The sequence below is a fragment of the Sinocyclocheilus rhinocerous genome, unplaced genomic scaffold (genome assembly GCF_001515625.1).
Source record: "Sinocyclocheilus rhinocerous isolate Xijiao unplaced genomic scaffold, SAMN03320098_v1.1 scaffold1605, whole genome shotgun sequence".
Classification (NCBI taxonomy): domain Eukaryota; kingdom Metazoa; phylum Chordata; class Actinopteri; order Cypriniformes; family Cyprinidae; genus Sinocyclocheilus; species Sinocyclocheilus rhinocerous.
Window position 1 is genome coordinate 135,737 of NW_015627373.1, and position 11,271 is coordinate 147,007.

General features: G+C 32.1%; 1 protein-coding gene across 5 annotated transcripts in view; it reads right to left on the reverse strand.

Moving 5' to 3' along the window:
• Positions 1-11,115, reverse strand: part of lingo1a (leucine rich repeat and Ig domain containing 1a) — an 81,992-nt gene extending 70,877 nt beyond the window's left edge. For 2 of the 5 annotated variants that reach the window (XR_001638358.1, XM_016537289.1), the window contains exons 1-2: positions 10,913-11,115; positions 8,138-8,582 (exon numbers count right to left, since the gene is read on the reverse strand). The gene's annotated coding sequence lies outside the window, so the exon portion shown is untranslated. The remainder of the gene's footprint in view (positions 1-8,137; positions 8,583-10,912) is intronic. The other 3 variants (XM_016537297.1, XM_016537302.1, XM_016537316.1) reach the window with 3 other exon arrangements.
• Between the last annotated feature and the right edge of the window lie 156 nt (positions 11,116-11,271).

An 11,271-nucleotide genomic window follows, 5' to 3' on the forward strand; every position in this document is an offset into this window, starting at 1 on the left:
GATGGGGCTTTTTGCCGTTTTAGGTCACTATTAATATTCAAAAGCGCATTTAAAAAAAAATATTAATTTATGAAATGACTGTCGTGAACAGATGTCGGGGATTTTAACCTGCGACGAGTTACTCTATTTAATTAACATTGAGTTGGAAAATTGCTCTTGAACCGTGAGCTCAGTGGTGATTAATGGAGGGTGATTTTTTCCAGATGGAGGGTTTAGTTGAGACATAGATCAGTCTGAGAGGTGGTTTCTAATGTAACCCTGAATCATTCGTACTCAGCAGATACTCACGCTGTAATGTTAGCACGGTAAAGCGCGAGTTAATAGAGCGTTACAGGAGGCTGCTTAAGCTCATTGCTCCTGGAAGCCATCCGGTGCTCCTCCACACCAAATCAATGCACACACACACCTGAGCAAAATACAAAACGGAAAACGGTTTATAAATTAATAATACTAACATCAGTTGGAAATATAAATGTCTTTAAGATACATATAAAATATGCTTATATCTGTCATCGACATTTCCCTTACTTGATATATTGATTGGAAAGTTTGATTGTCCTTGCAATGCATTCTGCAACTTCTTATGATGATAACACTATCTAGAAAGCTAGATACGTATGTATATCACATAATTTAATGTATTTTACATTATATTTACTCAAAATCACTGAGGGAAAAAAAGTGTTATTTTAGTGTCATTGGGATACTATTACAGTTTTTATTAATATTTTGAATATTAATATTAATATGTTTAAAGTTTTTTTTGTCATTTTATATATATATATATATATATATATATTATATTTAAATTTTTTTCAGTTTTAAGTATTTTAATTAAGTTCAAACATAAATCAAAACAATATTTTATTTTATTTCATTTTTTATTTTATTTTCAAGTAACATTTTTATATGTTTTTAGTTAACTATAATAACAATGCGATTTAAAAAAAATATTTATATTAAAATGCAAAAGTGTAACTGAATTGGACAACCATTTCTGTTGTATAGAAAAAAGCAGCTTATCCTTCTTAGGGTAAAAAAAAATTATACAGTAAAGTAAAACAAAGAAAAGAAAAGAAAAGAAAAGAGAAATATAGTTGCATTGTGAGATAAAAATTCATCATATATAATATATATGATATCATATATAATGTATATGTAATAATAATTCATACATATAATAAGTATATATATATACAGTGGGTACGGAAAGTATTCAGACCCCCTTAAATTTTTCACTCTTTGTTATATTGCAGCCATTTGCTAAAATCATTTAAGTTAATTTTTTTTCCTCATTAATGTACACACAGCACCCCATATTGACAGAAAAACACAGAATTGTTGACATTTTTGCAGATTTATTAAAAAAGAAAAACTAAAATATCACATGGTCCTAAGTATTCAGACCCCTTGCTCAGTATTTAGTTTAAAAAAAATATTTATATTAAAATGCAAAAGTGTAACTGAATTGGACAACCATTTCTATTGTATAGAAAAAAGCAGCTTATCCTTCTTAGGGTAAAAAAAAATGATACAGTAAAGTAAAACAAAGAAAAGAAAAGAAAAGAAAAGAGAAATATAGTTGCATTGTGAGATAAAAATTCATCATATATAATATATATGATATCATATATAATGTATATGTAATAATAATTCATACATATAATAAGTATATATATATACAGTGGGTACGGAAAGTATTCAGACCCCGCGACAGCATTTCTTATTCCTACCAGAAACTCCACAACCATTTCATTACCAAAGCACTTCAAAGGCAATCAGCTCTGACGACAGAGATTTCAAAGGTGCGCTCACCCAAGGATACGCTCGCTTCTGTAGAGCTTCATGCAAAACACCAGCCGGAAAACAAAAATACGTGAAAAACAAAAGAAGAGCTGAACATGACGTCAGGATAGAAACAACATTAAAATAAACATGATTTTACTTGTGTCATACTTTGTGTTTATGAGTGATATTTAATGGGAATGTTGGTTGGAGCTTGATTTTATCTAATGAGAATTTACTGGATGGTGAAAATTTACAAGGAATGAGGCCGAATCAATCAATTCAGATGGCAATGCAATTTATTCAATTTTAAAGGGCTCATATGATGCTGCTAAAAAGAACATTATTTTGTGTATTTGGTGTAATGAAATGTGTTTATGTAACAACATAAAGTAAATAAGGGTCAATTTTGATGTCATGTCGACTTTAACTATTCCCATTGCTTTGAGAATCAGTCCCTCGTTTATTTGTTTACTCATTTGTTTCTTTGAGTAGTCATTAAATGACTGATTATGTTAAATTTGTCTGTTTCTCTCTCTCTCTCATTAGACCGAAATCCCATATTAATTCAGACAGAGAAAATGGAGCGGGGACATTTTTTTAATCACCAAGGTAATTAAAATGATACAGTTCAAAAAGTGTGTGTGAGAGAGAGAGAGAGAGAGAGAGAAGAGATGACAAGATTGTGTTCATAGATTGCATGTTTATATGATTTTCATGAGTGCATTAGTTTGAATATTGTGCATTAGTAGTGAAATATAATTGTGAGGCAATTACGACGAATCAAATTACTTTAGTTTCAGAAAAGACGTCAGTCATTAAGGTACTTTATGTGGGTGTTTGCATCATAATGCTAAAAATTGAAAAATAATTTTCCTAATAAGTACTTAATGAGTATTTTTGCCTGGATTTTCAGTAAAAAACAAAAACAAACAATTAATTATTTAAATATATAACAAATACTGTATATCATTTATTTGTTTGTTTTTTACAAATAAATGAAAAAATACTCAAGTACTTATTTTTTTATAATATTCATATTTAATTTGTTACATTTATTCATTTAATTAATAACGTAATGAATAATACAAGATGTTTTAATATTTAATTCATATATTAATATTAATATTTTATATGTTAATCAACTGCATTAATTCATTACTTGTAAAATCCGAAGATACATTTACTATTTTTTTCAAGCATCAATCTAGCAAAACTTAGAGAGGTTTAATCTTAAAAAGAGAAAAAACAAAGATATATTGGCTACAGTTGAGACTTAAAAGAACAGTTCACCCAAAATTAATAATTTTATTGCACAAGTCAAATTGATCTCTTTTATAATAATTGTATGGTACTTCTGCATCCTTTTTGAAGCTCAAAAGCGGCAGTCTACATTTGCATTTGCATTCACTTCTCTATAGGTGTTCCACAGTTAACACATACAATTATATAATAAAATAAAATAATAACAAATATTTTTTATTTCAACTTTTCCTTTAATATGTTATTTCTTATATAACTGATTCTTATTTGAAGGATATTTGACTAGAAAGCAAGCTGAAGATACTGATTAAGAAAATGCTTTTAGAGTCCATAATTTAATGACTCATCCTTATTGAACTCCATAAAACCTTTTTCGACTCCACACAATGTCCTCTGTCTCCTTTAAAAGCTTTTATTGTGACTGACTGCTGTCATTGTCCTCTCCGGCATGAATAACAGCAGTGCTCTGTTCGCACGCCTCTGGATCAGAGAATGGGCCGTTCACACACACCGTTCTCACCCCAATTTAGCTGCAAATTAAATGTCAGAGTCTGGCACGGAATTCTGATCAGGAAACGCTCGGATGAGAGCAATTTGTCTTTGATAAAAGGCGGCGAACAGACTTTTCCTTTTTCATTAAACGCGTTAAAAGAACAGATGTACGAGAGATGGATTCTATCTGTCAGGGGCTTGACGGTTATCAACCCAAAGCAACACCATCCAGAACAATCAGATGTGCTGTGAGGAGAGCACAGAACATTGAACATGACACAGATGGATCTGGGAATATAAGGTCACGCTCTCTCCGCGTCGCTCTGTCTGTCTCTTTTGCTCTTTGGTACGTGATAATCTATCCTGATCTTCATGTCGCGTTGGAGGCAGAGCTGAGAGTGATGGCCTGAAGCTTGATGTGCGTCAAACATCACAGGCTCCTCTGTAGACACCTTTATAGACGACCGGTGGATTCCAAACAGGCTTCCGAACCAAAGCCCTACAGGAGGAAGGTCACGTGTGAGGCATTGTTGGCTGGCAAGTACCTTAACCATCTTCAACAATGAGATCCTGGAAAAATCCACTTCATGTTCCCTCGGGAAGCCACCTTTCTTTGCCAAAAGAAAGATTAGTCTTCCTCTATGAAGCTGCCAGAGGCTGCGAGGCATGCTTTCTGTGGAGAGCTGATGTCCACCTGGAGCTTCTTCAGTTCATCAAGAGCAAGGCCTTCTGTGTCAACACATCCTCTGGGTAAACGAAAACCTCATCCATCTTTACCGAATGTGCGTAAAATGGACAATGAGAACATATGAGAGCAGGACTATGAATTTGCATGGCTACGAAATTCACACGATACTCATTTTTTTGCCACTTTTTAGGTAGAAAAGTAGAGAAATGGGATCAGGAAATGGCAATAGATCGATTCAAACCCCTGTTGGCCATATGCGCGCCAAGGCTAATTGTGTTGGAGCTGAAAATTGACCAATAGCTGAGAGAGATGTAGTGTATGGTGGCTATGGTCCTGCCACTAGGATGCGGTTCCAACAGGAAAAAAGCTTTTAACCAAAGATACAGGCAAAGACAGTCAAGAGGAGTTATGCAAATCACCAAATTACTGCTGAATTCAATTTGCACGCAACAATTCCCAAACTAGTGGAAAATATCGGTCCACCACTGTAATCCAATTACCTGATGCGGCATTTTAAAATTCTGAAAGTGAGCTCGATTGAATATGCGTTATAACGCTCTTCACCATCATTACGGATGCCATGACAAGAATGATTCAATAATTAAAATAATTAATTAAATTGAAATAATTAAAATAAAATAAGTATTCAAATAAAAATACTTTAAAACAGTTTTTTTTAAATAAAAATAAAATAAAACATTAAATATTAAAAGAGTAAATAATTAAATTAAACAAAATAAGTCGAAAATTTCAAATAAAATTGAAAAATAAACTGAAAATTTACTTTATAAAACAATTAATAAAAATACATGAATTATGTTACTGTTTGTAAATACAGTATATTAAAAAGTAAACTAAAATTAAACACAAGTAGGAAAATTACAAGCATAAAAATCCCAAAAATTTTCATTTATAAAAATTTAAATTAAAATCAATATCAAAGTAAATAATTAAATAAAAAATAACTAAGTAGTCCAATTACGAACATAAAAAAACAAACAAAAATATATATAAATATTAAAGTAAATAAATAAAAAAATCAAATAAGCATCCAAAAAAAAAAACTTTTTTTTTTAAAATCTGAAAATAAGAAATTGCAAAATAATACAAATTAAATCTTAAAATATTAAAAGCATAACATTGAAAATTATATTTAACAAATAATAATTAATGCATTTAAAACCTGTTTACTGCATTGTTGGTGATTGGTGAACGGTGAAATAATACTGTGAATTTGCCACTCAGACTCATGTTAAGGTTGCTCCATGCAGAACCTGATGTGGTAAATAAAAACAAAAATAGCCGAATGAATCGATGAACAGATGCTTTAGTGCATAATGAGTCTTTGCATCACCATTAGCACCAACTAGCTGAGCCGCCCCCAAAGTCATCAAACTCCAGCACCAAAAAACTCTGCTGAGCTCACAACAAAAGCGGGAAACGAGCGCATGTCCCAATCGGTCTTACCTCCAGCCTGATCAATCACTAATACAGTCCCAAAGAACTCTGGGAGTCCGGACATATCAAGATTTCACTCAGGTAATATTTCATAAATGAAGTAACTTCCCAGCAGCAGACGTGATTAGACAGAGTATCTAAGAGGACAGGAAATGCTCCTGTTTCTGTTTCTATCACATGACACTGGCCACAGTAATCGGTCATTGTTTAATCAAAAGAAGACATGTGGCCAGTAGCTATATCCTCATCTAAAATACGATATGCTATGAAAACGTCATAGTGATGCATCTTATACCTACTGAACAAGGGATAAACAAGGCTCATTAATATACAAAGGCCAGCTAAAATATCCCCAAAGTGCTTCTGCCACACATTAACGTTTCTTTCATTCCCTCAGGACCTTTTTTAGCTTCATATCTGGAGGGAAGAGAAGTGGAAACTGCTATTCCGCCCATGACGCCTAATCACATTTCTCTCTTATTAGTTTCCAAGCGCACCTATTCCTGTGATGCAAACCTGAATTCTCAGCATTGCTCCGGTGTTCGGTGTCACTGATAATATGCTGATTTTTCTTATTATCATCAATGTTGAAAACAGCTGCCTAATATTTTTGTGGAAAACTTTTTTTTTTCAGGATTCTTTGATGTATAGAAAGTTCAAAAGAACAGCATTTATTTCAAATAGAAATCTACAAAACCTTATTAAAAAATATTTTTACTGTCACTTTTGATGAATTTAGTGCATCCTTGCTGAATGAAAGCATTCATTTATTTTTGTTTCCAAGAAAATGTATCGTGTTTTAAGCATATTTATGCTTGGAAAACAAGACAAAAATAATGATTACGCAATGATTTTTCCAGTGTTTGTGTTTGTCCCTCAATCATTGCTCTACACACGTATGACAGTGATGGATCCTCTATGTTCCTGTGCAATATGTTCGCTGAGGACTCAACAGCTGGAGTCTGATAGAGAGAGAATGAGGGGACAGTGTCTATGATGCTGTGGAGTAAACCAGAGAACAGGAAAAAAAAAGAGAGAGAGACAGAGATGGGGTTGTGGAGAAGAAGAGAGAAGAGGATACTGTAGAACAGAAAGCTCAGGATCAAAGCCCAGGATCAGTGTGACTTTCGAAAGTTTCTTCACAGGAGATAAAAGCCTGCAGGAGAATCTTCAGATATCCTCGTTCAGCTCAGGCAACAAAGGTTCTTGTTTGTTTGCTCAGATTCTTTGTCTCGGGCTGAAACTGATCATGGATTGAACTGGATTGACTTTTTATGTAAATTGACCCTTCGCTAAGCCCCGCTTTAAAAACATTACTGACCAATCCGACCATGGCAACTGTTGCCGTCCACAGTTTTCTCACAAGCTTTTGATCTTTTCTAATGTAAGTCTATGGAGGTCTATGTGTTTGTGTGGGATTGTTTAAAATGCAATTTATTAACTTCATTGTAGTTTTAATTTTTTTTACGAATCTAAACATTTTACGAGAATCATTGAATTTTATGAGTTTTAATTGTTAAAGTAAATTTACAATTTGTAAATGATAAAAATGTGCTAAAATGTAAATTTAAAATCAGCTAGTTTTTGAGCACATATACAAAAAAAAATTTGCTGAAAATATCCCATTTTTAAGTCTGTTGTCAGTAAGATTTTTTTATTATTATAATTTTTGAAGTTAATACTTTTACTCAGCAAGGATGCATTCAACTGACCAAAAGTGACATTAAAACATTTATAATGTTATAAAATATTCTATTTCAAATAAATGCTGTTCTTTCTATACATCTACGTATCCTGAAAAAACACTAAAAACCCTACAGTTTGCACAAAAATGGTTTTCAACATTGATATTAATAATAAATATTTCTTGAACAGCAAATCAGCATATTAGAATGATTTCTGAAGGATCATGTGACACTGAAGACTGGAGTAATGATGCTGAAAACACAGCTACATTTTAAATGCATTTAATTATATTATAATTATATTATTATAATATAATATATTATAATGATATGACATTAATAATTTAATTAAGATAAAATAAATTTCAATTGTAATAATATTTAACAATATCACTGTTTTTACTGTATTTTTGATCAAATAAATGCAGCCTCGGTGTGCAAAATATACATTTGACAGGCATTCAAAACTGATATGCTTTATTTTGTATTTGAATGCTTATTATTTGGTTTGAAAATACCAAAATAATAATAATATGAAAATAATAAATAACTGAAACTGCAATGCAAAGTGAAAAAATGACAGCTAATCAAAGCATATTTGATGTTTAATATACAGCAGTGGTGCACGATTTTGGACCAATGAGATTTTGTTATGGGCGGAGCTACCTTACATGACTGGGCAAAAACAGAATCTAAATAACTAAAACGTTCATCTTTGGACAAAAAAATAAAAAATGGAAGAGATGGAATTGTTGACAAATTTTACCTGGACGAATGTCTTCGTATCTGGTCTTCTGATTGGTCCAAACATTCAGATACAATATTCAGATCCTGTCAAACATATGACGGGAAACTGGAGGTCTTGACTGGCAGGTGGAGGGAAAGTTTCTAGAGAAGCAAGAGGGAGAGAACGACTAGAGGAGTGCAACAGAGAGAGGGAGAGAATTGCTCCCAGCAAATCGTATAAAGCCATGAATAATTTACCACCTCCTCCAGCAAACCCTGATCTTTTTGTCCGTTGACTCAGGAGACCGAGGCTTTATTGGAATGAAGGCTTTCTGTGTCCTAATTTAGCATTTGCTGCCATATCCCCGAGTGAGAGAGACGCCGCAGTGTTGCACGGATCCCAGACGCAGAACGCCTGACCTTAGAGAGACTTGTGAAACGCGGCTCCCGCGAGGAACCTGGCCGGCTGTGAAACGTGTGTGTGCCTGTTTGGAACAAGCGGGAGAATTGATGTGAACCGAGCGCTGAAATGCTTTAACCCCTCTGAAGATGGCTGGTACATAACAGAGCGATATCATTTTCTTTGAACCCCTGATGGTCCTGCGATGGCTAAATAACTCACTTCACCAGACAGCAGATGGGGGACTAGCTGGAATAGGAGTTCATTTAAAGTGAACATTCCTTTCTCCTTTTGCGGCGTCCCACCATCAATCTATGCCATTTCAATCCAATACCATTACAACAAATGTCTTGTAATGATATTGAAAAAGTAATGCTGCCCTGTCCATTTTGTTTATGACGGATAAATGACTTGACAGGCCATATTCTATGCTTGCTTGCATTTTTTTCCCCCTTGTTTGGCTTTTTGCCATATGCAAAGGACAGAAAATGGGATTGGAAATAACTTTCTGGAATCGTTGGAATCGAACCATGATCATCTACATGAGCACCAAGATCTATCTGCATTAACTAAAATATTATTTCAAAAAAATCTAAATAAACATTTTTGTGACAAACAAACAAACATAAATAAAAGAGGAATGAATAAATATTTATTATTGTAATATAAAAATGTGTTTATATAAATAATGAATATATTTAATGCATTTAATATACATATTTATTATTTTCAGATAAATATGATTAAAACGTTTACTATAAATATTTCATATTTTCATATTTATTTCATATTTGAAAAACTTTAAAATAGATAAAATAGGGGAAAAAATTCAAATACATTTAAGATATATATTTAAAATGTTCAGATTAATACATAAAAAATAATAATATATGAATAACTGAACTGTGTACTTATTTACTATAAATATTTCATATTTTAATACAAATATTTATTTCATATTCAAATATGAATAAGTATAAATAAATATAGTTATAGAACAACAATGACAGACAGACAGATAGATAGATAAATAGATAGATAGATAGGAAAATTAACTATAGAATGAATGATAGATAAAAAAAACAATGAATGTTAGAACAAATAAGATGCAAAAATATAATATTAATAAAGACAGATGAAGAATAAAAATAAATAAAAATAAGAATTTATTAATGAATAAAATGTGCATTTCTTTACTATAACTATTTAATATTTTAATATTTATTTCATATTTGAATAAATTAAAATGTTAATTTATTTATATTAAATTATATAAAATTTATATTTCATATTTTGAGATAAATAAATATAAATCAATAAAAATACGAATTTATGAATGACTAAACTGTGTATTTATTTAATATAAATATTTAATATTTTAATATAAATATTTATTTCATATTCAAATAGGAACTTGCAAATGTTCTGAAATGTGGTTTCAAATGCTCAATGTGGGCATTCGGAGTTTGGATCCGGTTTATGTTGCACTTTAAAATTTAATAGGCATTTGAAAATGTACATATTTCTTTATTTAGATATATTAAATAAACATTTCTATGAACTATATTAAAGTATTAAATGTTTATATTAAATACAAATGTAAATTTATTACGTTTATTTATTTTTATTCATTAAAGTGCAGCAGGAAGTCAAGTGATATTGAGCATTCTGGGAATTGGTCTGCAAAATGATGTTGCAGGTTGTTCCCAAAAAAAATGAAAATAAATAAATAGTAAGAAATAATTTTAAAGTAAAATTTCAAGAGATATGTACTCTGCATGTACACAGCAAGCCCTGTGTAGGAACTGTGAATCGGAGCACAGCTTGTGACAGTTGACCATCGAGTTCCTCCAAACGGACCTCGGAAAACTCCTCGACTCTCACCATCCTGAACTTTGACCCTTGTGGTTTAATAATGCTTTTAATAGAGGCTTTCCTCTCTGACCTCTGCATATTTTCCAGGCTCATTATACAGTCATTCAAGCTAATGATCATCAGGGGGCTCGTTATCTCCCAGTTTTGGCATGGAGCTCAACGCACGCGGCACTAGAGCAGGAGCTGTCAGAGGCCTGCTTTTCTGCTGAACAATTTTAAAGCCAAATCATTCACAGAAGAGGCTGACTTTATTACATGATGAATAAATGAATAGTTCTGTGGAGCAGAACCCTGCTTTAAAAGGAATGAACAGTTTGGCACTTCCTTAATGCTTGTGCAATTCCATAACGCAACAATCACGTCTCCGTAAATGCATTTTCTGCTATACAATCACGTCTTATTTCAGTGGAAACGAAGATATGTGGGAAACTCAAGCGCAGCTGCCACAACCTGAACTTTCACTATAATCTCTTATGTACTTACTGTACATTCACAGCATTTAGAAGATGCATATTGATAAAATGATAGGTAGAATGATACCTGAACTTTAGGGGAGTGCTGAAGACAAATGTGCTGAGACTGCAGTGAGGCTGTGGTAGATGACGAGTGCTGAAAATTTGTCTTGTATACCAGGACTAGAACACTAGAACAGAAGTAGGAAGCAGGTTAATTAGGGCTGTGAACCGTTGAGAACTCAACTGAAAACTTTATGTAGATTCTAGTGCTGTCAAGCGATTAATCGCGATTAAAATAAAACTTTTTATTTACATAATATATCTGTGTGTACTGTGTATATTTATTATGTATAAATAAATACACACACATACAGTATATATTTTGAAAATATTTACATGTATATATTTATATAATTTATATTATATATAAATATATTTAATATT